This window comes from Pongo pygmaeus, chromosome 2, assembly GCF_028885625.2.
Source record: "Pongo pygmaeus isolate AG05252 chromosome 2, NHGRI_mPonPyg2-v2.0_pri, whole genome shotgun sequence".
NCBI lineage: Eukaryota > Metazoa > Chordata > Mammalia > Primates > Hominidae > Pongo > Pongo pygmaeus.
The window spans coordinates 187,069,088-187,081,310 of record NC_085930.1 but is presented as its reverse complement, the minus strand read 5'-3'; the positions used below and the strand labels follow the sequence as shown (position 1 = coordinate 187,081,310).

The 12,223-nt window shown below is 40.4% G+C and overlaps 1 long non-coding RNA gene across 1 annotated transcript in view; it reads right to left on the bottom strand.

Moving 5' to 3' along the window:
* Window positions 1-883: 883 nt before the first annotated feature.
* LOC129033948 (uncharacterized) overlaps window positions 884-12,223 on the bottom strand; it is an 80,821-nt gene continuing 69,481 nt past the window's right edge. The window contains exons 2-3 of the long non-coding RNA XR_008501715.1: window positions 4,319-4,482; window positions 884-3,532 (exon numbers count right to left, since the gene is read on the bottom strand). This is a non-coding gene — a long non-coding RNA (uncharacterized LOC129033948). The remainder of the gene's footprint in view (window positions 3,533-4,318; window positions 4,483-12,223) is intronic.

Genomic DNA, 12,223 nt, shown 5'->3' with positions numbered 1-12,223 from the left:
TCCTTAGGGTGTTGCTCTGCCAGCCAGAAACCTCTGTGGACAGCAGTGCTTCTGCTTGAGTTTTGTTCATGCCCCCTGGGCTTGTTCTGTCCACTCAGCCTGGCAGGCTGCACTTGGCTCATGCTACCGGCCTGGATCGTACTCCTGCCAAGGGCGAGCCAGGCGTGGAGCAGTGAGGTGTGTGTGAGTGAGCAAGTGTGGGATCTGGCACTGCACACAGCCAGGCATGCCAGCTGCTGTGGTGGGGCAGGCAGCTCCAGGCACTGGCACAGGCGCCTCATCCATGTGAAGCTGCAGCTGGACCAGATATATCACAAGTGGCTTCTGCTGTGGACACCAGCATCTGGACAAGGGGAACACGGTGGCATCCAAAATCTCAGAGAGGCCAGGAAGTGCAGAATCCTAAAGAAGGTGTTACAGCATGTCACAGCCCTAGTTCAGGGAGCGCCAAGATCTGGCTTCCTAGAAGGGCTGCAGCTCTTTTCTCCTTCTCCTCACCCACAGTGTGGCAAGCGAGTGGGGCATGTTTGTTTTGGTTGGTTTGTGTTATAGCCCTTTCAGTTCCACCACCCCACTCAGGCCCCCAGCTCCTGGGCTGGCCCAGGCCTGCTGCTGTGTCCTGTTGTGTGGGGTGGCCACCCAGCACCAGCAGAGGGCAGGAAAGCTATAGTGTTACAGCAGCTCTGGCTCGGAGAATCTCAAGGTCTGGGCCCCCAGAAAGGTCACTACTCTTCACTCCCATAGTCCAGGAGTATGTCACCACCTGCAGCTTGGTGAGCTGGCCAGGAACACGTTACAGCTTCTTTCCCTCCCACCATTCAGCAGGTCCTGAGTTCTTGTCCCACATCCAGGAAGAATGAGGTTATGTGAATAACTGGAGGGTGAGCAAGTCAGAAAGGAGCTTTACTGAGTGACAGAACAACTCTCAGTGGAGTGCATACCCAAAGTGGGTAGATCCTATTTGCAGGCGTGCCATCCTGATGAGTGTCAGAGTCTGACTGAGTCTGGGGTTTTCATGGGCTCAGAATGGAGGAAGTACATACTGCTTGGTCCATGGGCAGCCATTTGTGGGTCTGGAAAAAGCACCATCCAATTGGCTGAAAGGCATCCATGAAGTTTTCACTCCAGGTCACAGACTGCAACCGGAACTGGCAGCCAGGCCCCCATGCTTCAAGCTGTCCCTGGCTTGAAGGTGAGGTTTCAACAGGGACCCACCCGTTCCCACCTAGGAACATGTCTGCCTCTCACTGCCATCAACATGCCATCCACAGCACCCAGGCTGTCTGCACTAAGGGGTGTCCACAGGCCCACACCTAGCTGCCTTCAGCTGTCCTGGCCTCCCCCACCATCCTTGCTCATTAGCATCCACAGTTTCAGCCTCAGAAGCAGTTTCCAGAGGGGGTCAAGGCAGTGGGGAGTCTGGTGTATCAGAACTGCCCTGAACACACACCTGACCATGTCACAACAGCTCCCAGGCTCAATTGCTCTGCCACGGAGCAGGTGCCAGCAGTGGAAAGAGGCCAGGGAACAGGAGCAGGCACTTCCAGGCCTGTAAGGGCAGGGGACTTCCAGGGCCCCTGAGATCAAAGGTATGCCTAGGGCTGTAGCCATGGCTGGGCAGCTACAGCTATGCCTGGGAGCACAGGCTCCCACCCCACTAACTCAGTAGCACATAGGGCTCCCACTAGGATTACCTGTTCGTGGCCCCCACCGGCTCTGCGGAGTGCACAGCCCCAGCTACACCTCCCCTGCTGCAGCTGGCATCCTGGCAGTGGCCACTCCAGACAGGCTACCACCACTATTGCTATGATAAAGTTTAATTTATAAATTAGGCACAGTAAGAGAATAACAATAACTAATAATAAAATAGAAAAATTATGACAATATACTGTAATAAAAATTATGTCAATATTTGCATGTTCTCTTTCACTGTCTGTGTCTTAAAACATATCATTGTACTGTACCTGAAACCAAGGAAAGGAAAACTACAGATAAGGAGAGACTGATCTAGTTCTTTAAGTTAGTTTTCTTCCCCTTTTTCTCTTTCTTTTTCTGAGACTCCAATAGTGCACATATGACTACTCTTCATGGTGTTGCATCAATCTCATAAGCATTTTTCATTCCTTTTTATTTCTTTTACTGAATAATTCCAAATGACTAGTCTTTGAGTTGACAGACCCTTTCTTCGCTTGATCAAGTCTGCTATTGAAACTCTATTGTGTTTTCCATTTCATTCGTTGTATTCTCAGCTTGAAAATCATGGTTGTTGTTTTTAATAATTTCTATCTTTTTGTTGAACTTCTTATTTTGTTCATGTGTCACTTTCTTAATATCATTAAGTTCTTTATCTGTGTTCTCTTGTAGCTTACTGACTTCCTTAAAACAATTGTTTTGAATTCTTTGTCAGACAATTTGTGTATCTCCATTTCTTTGTGGTTGGGTACCAGAAAATTATGTCCCTTTGATGGTACCGGGTGTCCTTGATTTTTCATGTTCCTCAAAGTCTTGCACTGCTGTCTTCACATCTGAAGAAAGAGTCACTTTCTGTGGTTTTTACTGACTGGATTTGAGAGAAATATCTTCAACAGTGAGCCTGACTAGGGAATCTGAGTCTCTCTCAGATCTTTTCTATGGATTCACCCAATCCACACTTCTTGGATGGGTGGAGAAGAAATTCTGATGATTGTGTGTCTTCTCTTAAATCCACAAAACCAAACTGGGTCCTGAAAGCTTTCTGTTTGTTTCCTCTGGGACAGTGCCCTGAAATGCTCAATTTTGTAAGCCTCCCAATCCTTCAAAGTTGAGCCTGCTGACTGCATGTACTCAAAAGCTGTATGTAAAGGCTCACACTCACCATCTGGAGTGCATGTGCAGGCAACTGACTATAGGGGAAAGGGAAGGGGAATATGCACAAAACATCGGGGGCGCCTATGGGCCAGTTGTGGGGAGATGCTACAGATATGGTGTCCCAAGTGGTTCATGGGTGGGCCTCCTGATGGGCTCTGTGAAATGCTTCAAAGGATACGTACCCTGTACTGAGTTTCAAGTCCTGGTTGCTGTGAGTCCTCTCCTTTCTTTCCTGCTACTGCCCTGTCCCAGCCACTTAGCCATGCTAATGCCCTCAATATTCTGAGTTGAGTGAAAGAAAGATAGGCTTCTTGGGATGTGCCTCACACAGCTGGAAAAGCTGGGTACTCACTCATTATACTCTCCTTTTCCCCATGAGAGAAATTGCCTGCTGAAGGGAGTCTATCTCAGCACTAAGAAGTGGACCCTGGGGGTGAGGTGATGCAGGTAATTGTTCTTCTTACTCCATTGAATGCATCTACTCCCAGATATTTTTCTCCAATGGTGTGCTGTTAACTTTTCCATTTAACTCCTAGACTCTGGCAAATGTATTGTCATCCACAGGTGATTGTCAAAATCAGTGCACTATGCAGATGTTATGGTAGAAAACTCCAATATCACCATTGTACTGACGTCATTTTTGTCTATAGATTTATATAATCCATATCAAGTGCATCAAGAAAGTCTGAATAAATGAAAACAATAGTTTGATATTTAGCTAGTATAATTTTTGCATAAATAAGCATACTTAGAGACCTCGTTTTTATTTTTATGCTGTCATTTTCAAATGTACATCCTTTGGATCATCAGTTCTGTAGAATGTCCCACAAATGAGGACAAATTTGATTTTATAATCAAATATTTTGGAGAAGTTGGTAAAACATAATCAAATTAGTTTCTTTATTTTAAGACTATAATATGCTAATGAACAATGTGAATTTACAAGAAAGAATATAGTATGCAATTTTTCTCAATTTATTTAACTTATTTGACTATGGTACTCTGTTTTTATTTTCATTGAGCATCCTAAGAAACTAAAGTTTAACAGACACACATTTGGGGGCAAATGCTTCATCCAAGTCTGCAATTTAGTAACCATTGTAGGAAAGCTGAGGAATACAATCAAGTGGTTGAATGTTTTCAAATATGTTTTGTTTGTAATGTTAGAATTAGAGATGTCTAGATTTAGTTTATTCTCTTTTCATGTACTCTAATTACATAGAAAATCATGGCACATATTTGAAATTAAAGACAAGCCCAATCCCTGAGCTCACTAATTTGTGATTATTTCCTATTGTTTTGATTTCTGCCACTTAATATAATGTATTACGTGTGAAGTATAAGAAAACATTTTTATTTGGCCCTGGACATACCAGAAGTCACGTTTCTAAATATGATAGGCCCTGTGGACAAAAAAAGAGACAGTATTGTATCTGTCACAGTAAGTGGTAACAGTTTAGTGAGCACTTACATGAAATAGGATCTCTTTTAAGACCCTTATGATGAGGCATGGTGGCTCATACTTTTAATCCCAGCACACAGGGAGGCTGAGGTGGGAGGATTGCTTGAGCCCAGAAGTTCATGGCAGCAGTGAGCTATGATTACACTGCTGCACTCCAACCAGGGCGATAGACCCTGTCTCAAAAGAAAAAAAAAAAAAAAGACCCTTGTTAAATGTATTAATTCATTTAATGCTTATGCTTATGAAAACCTTGAAAAGCAAATATTATCATTGTCTCCTTTTACAAGTAGAGAAATACAGAATTTAAGTTCATGAAGTCATCTCCAGAGTTTGTGCACCCAACCACCACATTAAACTATCTTCAAGCATTAGCCATAGAAATGTAATTATTTTGAAGTTTCTATTCTTGCTACTTAAAATAGATATAATAGCTCACGTATTTAAGTGTCTTCCATAGCTGCATATTGAAAGAAATACATTTGTCAAATCCTAAAGCTTAAATTTTTTTATATTAAAATGAACTCTGACATCTAACTCTGCTTAAACCAATGAAAACTCATACAAAAGATGCTTGCAAGAGGCATCAGTTTGATTTTATATATAAGAATTAATAGAAATGAAAATCTTATTCTAAGGCAAAGATATGTAACTAATTCTTCTGTCTTTTTTCAGCATAACTGACATATCCTAAAGAAGTGTTTTCACTGAATACGTTGATGTGTGGCTTAAGTATCATAAATTTAAACAAAAAAAAAAGAAGAAAAAACTTAGATTAAAAAGTGGCAGTTAGCCTGAAAATTACTGGTCTCTGAGATGTACCCTTTAATTATTTCTGAGAAGGGAACTTAAAATGAGGAACATTTATTAGTGAATTATTTTTAGCATTGAACTGATCCCTAATGGCTTTCAGAGAAGTCTTGGTTTAACCTTGGAATATATTTCATTATCACGTCTATGGACAGAACTCTTTCACAGTGCAGATTGAAACTATAATTTTGAGAAAGAAAATGAGGTAGATATGTTCTATTTAATTAGATCAATCTCATATATATGGTTAATTTCAAATTTTTGTGACACTTTATGAAGTATTAACAATAATACTAAAAGTACACAATCCAAGTTTAATAATATCCAAAACTTACAAGTTCTTTCTCAAGTATATGCAAGGGCATTATGTAATATTTTTCTTGACAATATCTTTGAAGTCCAGGCAATTGACAGGTCTTATTTTCCATGTTTTATAGAAAAAGGATCTGAGTCACAGCAAAACAAAATGACTTATTTAAGGTCAGACAGATGGTTCATGTTGATATCCCATATAGCGTTTTGTTTTGCTTTTTTTTCAAACTCCAGTTCTCCAAGTGACAAATGGAGAGATAAATGTGAAAATATTTTGTGAATTCTTTTTTCATAAATTAACAATGATTTATTTATGTGTCCATCTATTTGTTTGCTTATCCTTCTTGGCCTTAAAGAACTTAAAGATATTATTAAAACAATAATGTTTATTTTTATAGTCATATGATGAGGCTGTAGAAATTCCAAGTGCTGTTGTTTTCCTGAAGGAAATTGTTTGCGTTGCATTTACTTTAATCATGATGACAAACCTTGATGCTTGTATATCACACTTTGGGAGGCCAAGGTGGGTGGATCATGAGGTCAAGAGATCGAGACCATCCTGGCCAACAAGGTGAAACCCCATCTGTACTAAAAATACAAAAAAATTAGCTGGGTGTGGTGGTGCATGCCTGTAGTTCCAGCTACTTGGGAGGCTGAGGCAGGAGAATCGCTTGAACCCGGGAGGGAGAGATTGCAGTGAGGCAAGATTGCACCACTGTACACCAGCCTGGTGAGAGAGCGAGACTCCGTCTCAAAAATAAATAAATAACTACAGTCGATTTAAAGAAAACAGGTAAAGGGCCTCTTATTTCTCTGATAGATTTATTTGTGTTAGGGTACATATAATAATCTGATGTAATTGTCAAACACACCAGTAAAGAAAACCAAAACTACTCTAGGTATTCTAAGCAGCAAGGGATTCAATAAAGGGAATTCAGTGTTTATGAAATTGTTGGAAAGGCTAGAAGAATTGATTATGGGCTGGGCCTCCAGGAATTTTTTCTAAAGCAACAGAAAGTCACTACTTTGATACCATCATTGGAACTATTGAGTAGGAAAGCACGCCCCAGAACAGTGCTCCAGAGATCAGGAACCTGAAATTCCACCTGCTGCTGCCATTTCCATAGCTGCCTCTAGGACACAGGAAGCTGGAAAAAGGCTACTGGAATGCTCTTGTAAAGGAACATACTGTCTTCAGAATCCTGATTGCCAGTAGCACACACCCAAAAGTGACAGGAAGATACTCTTTGTCTCATTTCCACATTCCACGTTTTGCGTGCTCATCTGTTTGGCAAAACCCCATGCTTAGTTAGAACTCTAGCTACATTGAAAATTAAAAAATTTTAAGCATTGGAATTTCCATAGTACAGAGAAGCACAGCAAAAGGAGAATGGAGGGAGACTGAATGAGACACCATACAATATCTGCCAAACATGAATTAAAACTTTTAGCTATGATTAGCTTTAGACTAGTTTTCATCAATTCTAAGGCACCTTTGGTTGCATAATATGCCACTATTTTATATAGTCCTAAGAGATAAAAATTACGATCCATTCAATCCTGAAAGAGTACTAAGGTGCCTTCAATTGTAAAATGCAGCCAATTTTAGAGATATTAACATGTTAAAAGATGTGCATGTTAGAATCAATGGAATACAGTACACATTTCATGACAGATTGTGATGGTATGGCCTTTTTATGCTGGTATGCACGGGCATACAGAGCAGTTTGCTATTTTAAAGAAACATTGATAAGTTGAAATAAATTGATATTTCCATTGTAATTGGCGTAATGTGTAAAGAAAAAAGAACAAAGGGATACTAGAATGGTAAAACACTGAAAGAGATATTTTATAATCTACCAATATACAGACAATTTACTAAGTTAAATAACTGAAAACTACTTATATCTCTTTAGGTCATGAGTAGATTACATTGCAAATTTCCTTAAGAAGTGTAACCCTGTTGAAAAATGGAAAAACATATTTTGTGGATGATGTTAAAACACTTTAAATCAAACCACCAGGAGTGACTGTATTCTGTCAAAATCACCCAACTACAATTGCTATGCAAAGCGTCACCCTTCTCCCTGGGGAGGCCAATGCTTTCACAGGAGGGCAGAGAGCAGTAGAGGGCCAGGAACATGTGCAAAACTGTAACTGGTCAGTTGTGAGCTGACTGGAAGCTGATAAGACAACGAAGACCTTAGGCTAAGGCTCAACCCAGAAGAATACAGCAGGGTCTGCACACAGTATAAGATGCTAGAGATTAATCAAGTGATGTTCAGGAGAAGAAACAATCAGTCAACAGTGCTGAGGAAATAGAAAGTAAATAGTCTAAGACTGGAGTTTGAGGTAGACATTTGTTGAGTATCTACTATGTGCCAGGCACTATTCCAGGTGTGTTAGCAAACGCAGGAATTAGGGTCACATAAGATCAGAAAAGTAGTATTCAGAGACCAGAGTTCTCAGAACAAAGTATGTTAGCAGGCCTGACAAATTATTTTGATGATGTCTCTATTATCCCACTTTGGTCTTGTCAAATGAGCCTGCTGACCTGAGATCAGAACTTAAAGAGCTGCCCCCTCGGTTGCTGAGAGGGCTGAACATGTTCTGTTATCACCAGCAAGCACAAGTGTTTTTTCACAGTAATAATCTCTTCCTGGGTAGCAGCACCAAAATGTCTAGAAAAGAAAAGTTGGCCTGAGATATTCATGGTTCATAATATATTTTGCTGTCAGCTCAAAGATTGCAGATGTCATTTGCCAACAACTTGCTTATTTGATTTATGGAATAATTAATTGTATGTAAGATAAGCAGTGCACTGAAGACTGGCAGTTATAATTAATAGACCCTTGCAGTAAAAAAAAAAAAATCTTTATGAAATTGCAAATGCAAGTTCATACTCCACACTAGCAGTGTCTCTCAAATTGCTTTGCTCTTTCTTCAGGTGTAGGCTGAGGGCCATAAGTATAATAATAACCCTTTATATTCATTTCACATTTTGTAATTTACAAATACAAAGTGATTTCTGACTTGTGCTATTTTGTTAGGCCACTGCAACGCTGCTGTAATGAACACAGGGAAGACATTGTTGTGCTGGGTGCTGAGGAAATAAATCCTGAGACATAAAGTGATTTGCCCAATGCCACATGGTGTCAAAGCCAAAGAAAATTCAAGCACAATGACTTCCAAGTCTGCTGTGGGTAAGGCCATGTATTGTAGCATGTAAAGAAGAGCACTGCTTCAAACCACCTGGGTTTAGACCCTGCCTCTTCCATGCATCGCCTATGCAAACAAATCTCTCAACCTCCAGGAGCCTCCGTTTTTTCACATATAAAAGGGAACAATACAATTTCCACTGCAAGCTTCTTGTGAGGATTTGGTGAAATAAAGCATAAGAAAGCCCCTCTCTCCTCTGACTGCTTCCCATTCCCTGCCTCCCAGCCCAGTTCACATCCATCATTCTTTTCCACTGCCCACAGCTGCCTGACTTAGCTGGGTACTCAGTTCATCAAATGCTCCCCATAAATCTGCCCATGTCAAGGAAAGATCAGACAGCCTTCAAGTGCATCCTTTATGACTCTTCAAAAAAACCCTTGGAAATAATCTAAACAGATCCACTCCAAAAGAGATTGTGCTTCAGGTAAAAATAAAACAATATTTGAGCCAGGCTCATACTTTTCTATGATAAGAAATGCCCCAGTCTAGACATAGTCATGTACAAGAGGCATGGAATTTTGGTCACCATCAGTGTAGTAGCTGTACTTTCATATCTGCCTTCAAGGAATTTAGAGCCTAACGGGAAAGACATATATAGTAACATACATAAATCCTTAGTTATCTTTTCTTTAATTGAACATGGGAGCATAGCTTCTTCACCTGTTAACCTTAAATCACTGCTAAAAATTAGTTTGAATTTCCTGACAAATGAGGCAACTGTCCTAATTATAATAATAACTTTAGTTCAAAATACCAACAGTGCTTTTCTTACTAATTAATCGTAGATTCACCCAATCAAACAGCAATCGCCACTTTCCCTGACATCATTTCTGATTGCAAGTTGCAAGGCCTTTATAAAAATAGAATCTCTAGATCTCACTGTGTCTATCTCTCCTGACTGGATTACTTCCTACCTAAATCTTGCTGGAGTGTGTGTGTTTGTGTGTCTGTTTTGTCTGTGTGAGTGCGTATATACTGGAGAGTGGGAACAGATGGTGAATACAATGAGGAGTGTACACAACGGAAACCTAACGTGGAGTGCAGTTCATGCAATGGGTCAAGCAGCTCCTGTTTCATTGCTCTCTTTCGGTGCACATTTTCATCACCATCAGTAACACTTCTTTAGAGCACCGCCTCCGAGTATGTGATTTCCTCTCTAGGCTGTGGACCCTGACTGCAGACTCAGCTGCAGAACAGTTTTCCAAAACATTCGTAAGGTAGCTTTAGGTGATGCACTAAATAGGCTCGTCCATTTTTCATCAGAGACCAACAAGTACCAATTTTTCTGATCACCCCTTCATGGAGTGTGGTTTCCTCTAATCAATTTGATCAAATATAACAACTAAAATGAGCCAATTAGAATAGCTCTGCTACTGAAATCAGAAATATCTGCTGTGTATTAGAAAATGAACAGTGTTTAGTGAACTAAACTGATTTGTTTATGGTCTTGTGCTCAAGCCTGTTGAATGGCTTTGGGTACTGTATTATTTGTTTTGAAGCAGGTGTAGAAAAGGTATAATTAATTTAAAAGAGAAATGAGTAGGGGTGTAAAATATGTGAGCTACTTTTTTTTTTTTTTTTTTTTTTTTGAGACAGAGTCTCACTCGGTTGCCCAGGCTGGAGTGCACTGGCGCCATCTTGGCTCACTGCAAGCTCCGCCTCCTGGGTTCACGCCATTCTCCTGCCTCACTCAGCCTCCCCAGTAGCTGGAACTACAGGCGCCTGCCAGCACGCCTGGCTAATTTTTTTTGTATTTTTAGTAGAGACCGGGTTTCACTGTGTTAGCCAGATGGTCTCGATCTCCTGACCTCGTGATCCGCCCACCTTGGCCTTCCAAAGTGCTGCGGTTACAGGTGTGAGCCACCGCACCCGGAACTATGTGAGCTACTTTTAAGCAATATAGATTGGATGTTATTTTAACAAAGACATAATCAACACCTCCCCAGTTCATGGTCCTGTTCTGGGAAATATTGAAAGACAGACCAAAAAAAGACAGCAAGTGATCCTCATGGAGTTCACTGCCTAGATGGAGAGGCAGGAAGTCACTATCACAGTATAGTGGGGCAAGATCTATGAAAGAAGAATCACAAGAGGCTGTGGCACGTGAGAGGGGGCCAAGAAAGCATCTTTACAGAGGTGAGGGCTGAACTGAGAATGAGAGGTTGAATAGGAAACAGCCTGGGAGCAAAAAGCGAGAACATTCAGGAGAGGAAATGAAAGCTCAGCAGAGTATCATAGGTTCAGGGGACAGGACGCAGTCTGGCCTGACTGTATGTACTGGGGCCAGGGCTGCAAGAGGAAAAATGGTGAGAACTAAGGCAAGGCCAGCTCTTCACAAGCCTTAGATGGCCTGACAAAGAGAAACCTCAGAATTTCAACAGATGACATGATCTAATGTACTTTTTGAAGCATCTCTGTGGCCGCAGAGTGGAGGGTGAATTTGAAGAGGGTGAGGGAGTAGGCAGGGATATATCCAGAAGAAAGTAATCCTCTGCATTCCAGGACTTGAATTGAAACAGTCAGAGTAGAGCTGGTGAAGAGGGAACACAGTTTAAAAGTATGTGTAGGCTAATGTGCCGGGCATTTAAAAAGTAAGATTAATTTTTAAATTGAATCTCCATATAGAGAAAACACTTCATTTTCCTTTGGCATCTTTTGGTAATGCAATAGCTGGACTGTACATAAGAAACTTTAAGTTTTAACAGTAAATTCATCTTTTCATTTGATGGTGTTTTAATCGCAATAAAATCAACAGAAAGCTGGAAAGGAGAATAAAGGAGAATATTTGAGTTACTTAGGCTGACTTAACAAAGAAAGCCCCTTTAGCTCTTTCATTCTTTGCTACAGACAGTATTAGAATGGCATTTTCAGTTGTTACCATTAAATATCAGGGACATCCAACTTTTACTAGGTCTATCATTGAAAGCAAAATCTAGAAATGGCAATGTTAGTTGCCTAGGGAAAGCTCCCAGATGAACCATGTCACTAAACCTACGGAGTATTTATGAGACATAAGTGCCAGCATTATATGGGATGTGGTTACTGAGTTGCAGCCCTGCAAAAGGAAGAATAAAATATTCTCCCCAACATAAAACACTAATTTGCTTTTTTGTCCTTAAAAGTTGCTCTTTGAATTCATCTCAAAAATGTGTCACAAAAACAGATTGTTTTTCCGGCTGACTCTTCTTGCCCAGATGTCACTAAATGTTCAAATGTTCACAGTTTTGCCGTGTACTGAGCAGAAGCTGTTTGGGCTTTTTTTTTTTTTTTTTTCTGGTATGTCCAGATTACTTTTTATTCCACACTTTACCAGGAGGAGCTGAAATACATTATAGTTTTCTTCTTAAATATATAATCATACTGTTTTATATCTCCTTTCCAAAGTAGCATAGTAAAGGGATTATAACTGTTTTAAAGAACCATTAATGAAGTTTTTCTTCTTCACCAAAGACTGTTTTCATGTCAAGGGTGTTACATATTTTTATCTAATTCAGAATAATCATAGTGAGTTAGTCTGCTTATCTTTTATGCAGACCGAAAGTCCCCTTTATATCCGTGTGTACATGTGTGAGTGTG